General features: G+C 41.1%; 1 long non-coding RNA gene across 1 annotated transcript in view; it reads left to right on the plus strand.

Annotated features, from left to right (window-relative positions):
* The first annotated feature begins 3,474 nt into the window (after positions 1-3,474).
* LOC125610392 overlaps positions 3,475-4,299 on the plus strand; it is a 53,800-nt gene continuing 52,975 nt past the window's right edge. Inside the window, exon 1 of the long non-coding RNA XR_007340416.1 lies at positions 3,475-3,767. This is a non-coding gene — a long non-coding RNA (uncharacterized LOC125610392). The remainder of the gene's footprint in view (positions 3,768-4,299) is intronic.

Below are 4,299 nucleotides of genomic sequence, written 5' to 3' on the forward strand. Positions count from 1 at the left end.
GTTATCCACCACTGCAATTGCTTTGTCTTTGCTTGCCAGTAGAATTCCCTGAATTCTTTCAACTTCACAGAAAACAAGGAGAGAATTTTGATAGGGAACTGGTAAGAGGTAACATCTGTTATTTCCTGTTGTAGCAGAGCATAGAAATAATGCTTGGCACATACACAGCAGGTGTCCAAAAAGTATTTGTTGAATAAATGAATGAGTCAATAAATCTCTTTATTCATCATAATCATTCAGATGTTAAATGCTATTCCAGTTGCCTAAGTAGTAATGAATATATAACTAACACTATTTGGCAAAAACAGGAAAGTCTGAATTGTGTAGTATCAATTCAACAAGAACAGTTACCTACTGTGTTATTGTTTGTTTATGTTTATATTTTCTTCACAAAAGTATAATTTTTGTTTTACAACTGTGTTGTCAATTAGGGGTGTGGCTTGTTCTGTGGGCTAGCTCACTCCACATCTGTTCCAGTCTCACTACAGTGTGTCTTCCTGGAATGCGGAGGCAGAAAATCTTAAAACTTCATTTTCCAGATTTCTTTGCTGCTAGGGTAATGAAGGAGATGTAGGTTCCTTCAAACAAATGCATTCATATTGGCCCTGAAAATGAACTGAGCTGGGCAAGGAGGGGAGAGAGGAAGAGTTTGAGGCATCCTATCTTGCTGGTCCTGATGGTTGTAAAGCAATTTGGTCTGGAGCTGAAAAGCAGATGATGGTTTTCTAATTTGTCAAGTAGCTTTCTGATGTGAAGAAGGTGGCATAATTACAAAGGTAGTAGCTACTAGTGATAAATTTTATTTAGCTGGTAGTTTCTTGTTCTTGGCAAGAGAAACAGCTTCCTTGAAACTTAGTTCTATGGTTTCACTTGGAAAGTTGTTCCTGGAAGATCAACTTAGAGTCTGTTTCTTCAGTTCATCTAATAATATTGGAAACCATTTGATACTTTCCAATAAATCCCAAAGGAGTAATTTTTTTTTGTCTCTGTCACTGAATTCGAACCAAAGCAAGAGGTTAGGAGTTACTATAAAACTGACAACATGATTTATTACTATATAGATCATTGGAATACAGGTGCAATTTAATATTTATGAAATTTCACATACTCAATTATCAGAGAGATCCAGTTTCAAACAAAAATACATACTCCTACAGCAATCTAAAAGTCAATTTGAAAAAAAGCCTACTGCTGGGCATGATGGTATATGCCTAAAATCCCAGTGACTTGAGACGCTGAGACAGGAGGCCAGTGAGGCCAGCTTCAGCAAATAAGTGAGGCCCCATCTCAAAACAAAAAAGGAGGCAGGAATGGAATGTAGCTCAGTGGTAGAGGGCCCCTGGGTTCACCCCCCAGGAATACACACTCATACACACACACACACAAAAAAAAATCCTACCAAATTTGAATTCTATTGAAGTACTATTTGCTAATTCTTTTGGGACTATGGTTTGCATGCAACAGAATTCTTCTTGACTTAAAAGAAAAATGAATTTATGTAAGGATACAGGTCATCTCATGTGCCGGGTTTCTGTTCTCGAGACTAAAAGGCTCAGGGGTCACTCTAGTTAAACTGGGCTAACTGGGCTGCACGAAATAACCACACAAGAGACACAAATACCTTTTTCTTTGGGGTTGCTGTGACGGCTCCTCTGACCTTAAGGGTCCGCAGAAAGAGAGAGAGCGAGAGCACGCGCTGACCCCTTTTATTGAGGAGAAGCTATTCAAATGAGGCAAGGGGTCAGGTTTCAGGGGGCTGAGTCTATCTTCATGATGTCCACTGTCAGCAGGTTGACTGACACCTGGGTAGGCCACACCCAAGGGCACAGTAAGAGGAGGGGACACACACAAGGCACTTCCATGGAAGATTCTATCCTAAACAGGGCAAGGGGTTATATTACAAAGGAACAGGTGAGCATAGCTTCACCCATGGGGCTGTAGCAAGACACACCCATTTCTGTGACTGAGCGCCTCAGCACCCAGCTGGGGAGTGTAACTCAGTCACCCATAAGGTTGGCCTCCCACACTCATGGAATTCAAGGACAGGATGCATCTGGACCTCAGGAATGGCTTAGAACAAAGGAATTTAGTGCTAAAGAGAACCCAGCTAGCACCCTTATTTTTCTCTGTGTATCTCCTGCATTCTTTCTCATTGCTAACTTTTTCTGATTCTTCTTCATTTAATAGGACAGACAGACTGAGGTAGGTACATCATAGACTCAATTCCAAAATCTTAAGGAAAGTCTATGAGTAGCCCAGCCCAGTTCATTTAATCTCACACCAGCCCCTATTAGCCTGTGTGGCATATGCAGTACACCAGACACATTAGTGTGCTACGATCCTTTGGTTTGATGTAGTGATTTTTTTTTTTTTTATATCAGGGCACAGTGCCATTCCATTTAGCCAGAATCCTTACTAAACGTTCCCTGGACAAAGGGATACCTGGCAATAGGCTGTTAGATACCTACACATTCATTCAATTGAGGGCATACTCTATGCCTGGCATTGGACAATAACGATGAGCAAATTGTCACAGTAGCACTCTTCACAGTATTATGGAGCTTTCATATATCATCCAACTCTTTCCCAAACTTCTTAGGTAGATATTTTAATTTCCTTGAGGAAACTGAGGCTCAGAGTGGTTAAATGACTTATTCAAAGTCATATGGTTGGTGAGTGGCAGAGCTGAAAATTGAACTCATATCTTTCTGACACTACAGTTTATGTTTTCTTCTATGCTGCACTGCTAGACATGATTTTAGGAGATTGTAATCTAAATTAGATCTACCGCTAGAGAGCCAGTGTTTTGTAGATAAGAAGCAGAATACTCTTATCTCCCACATGCCAGATATAGCCAAGATGATACTGCAAGATCAGGCAGGCTGAAAACCAGAGGAGCAGAACTCCTTTCCTAGGAACTTTTCTTCAGAAGCAACAAGCCTGCCACATTTATCTGGGAGAGAGACAGGTGATTCAATTACTCCTTCCAGACACCTGGAATAAAAGTACACCTGAGGCCCTGAAAAAAACAAAAACCTCCTTAGGGAGAAAAGAGGTCAAGGGTCAAGATTAGTGCTTCCCTTTTGAGGGACTCTTGGAATAAATCACAGTCACTAGGCTACTTTACCTTCTAACTCTCCTTCCTACCTGTTAACCTCTCATCTGACCCAGTCTTCCTGCCTTGCCTTGATCCTCAATCATTCCACTGTTTTGTTTTGTTTTAAATATTTTTTTAAGTTGTAGTTGGACACAGTATCTTTATTTTACTTATTTTATTTTTATGTGGTGCTGAGGACCGAACCCAGTGCCTCGCACGTGCTAGGCAAGTATTCTACCACTAAGCCACAACCTCAGCCCCTTGTTTTGTTTTTTTGACAGAAGTAGGGATTGAATCTAGGGCCTCACCATGCTAGGCAAGTGCTCCACCACTGAGCTACATGCTTAGCTCTCTTATATATCTTCTTGAATTTTCATTTCTTAGACTTATGAATATGCCTCTCCTGTATACCTATGTCCTGAAACTGAAGAAGAAAGCTGAGACAGAGGGAGGTGTGGAGTGCAATGGAAGCATCAGAGCACAAGTGAATGAGGGAAGATACTGACCTGAACTCAGGCAGTAAAGGAAGAGGGATGGGACTGAGAAAGTGGCTGATTAGGGGAAGGAGGAGGAAGTGGTGGGCAGGAGGAAGAAGATGACCATGAAAAGCTAGCAGGGATCAGCCTACAACAACAGCAAAATCATCATCCCCCCATCCCCATCTTATGAGGTAAGTACTTTAATTATCAGCATTTCATAATTAAGGTGACCAAGAAATAGAGAGGTGGGGTAAATTGCTCCAGGTCACATACTAGGCAGTGTTAGAGCCAAGATGAAGACAAGTAACCTAACTTCAAAATCTATGTGCTTATATACTCTATGCTGTCTCATAAAGGCACCTCACTAAAACAATGGGGCCTGTTTTTCTTTAGATATCTCTGGGTCCTGGACCAGTCTGTTTGTTTTCATTTCAGCAATGCATTTTCATTTTATTAAAAAGCAAAAATTGTCAGGTGCAGTGGCACTTGCCTGGGATCGCAGAAGCTTGAGAGGCTGAGATAGGAGAACTGCGAATTCAAAGCCAGCCTTAGCAAAGGCAAGGCGCTAAGCAACTGAGTGAGACCCTGTTTCTAAATATAATACAAATAGGGCTGGGGATGTGGCTCAATGGTCAAGTGCTCCTGGATTCAATCCCTGGTACAAAAAAAAAAAAAAAAAAAAAAAAAAGGGCAAGAAATTACAGTCAGCTTGCCACAATCTGT

Source organism: Marmota marmota, unplaced genomic scaffold, assembly GCF_001458135.2.
Source record: "Marmota marmota marmota unplaced genomic scaffold, marMar, whole genome shotgun sequence".
Lineage (NCBI taxonomy): Eukaryota > Metazoa > Chordata > Mammalia > Rodentia > Sciuridae > Marmota > Marmota marmota.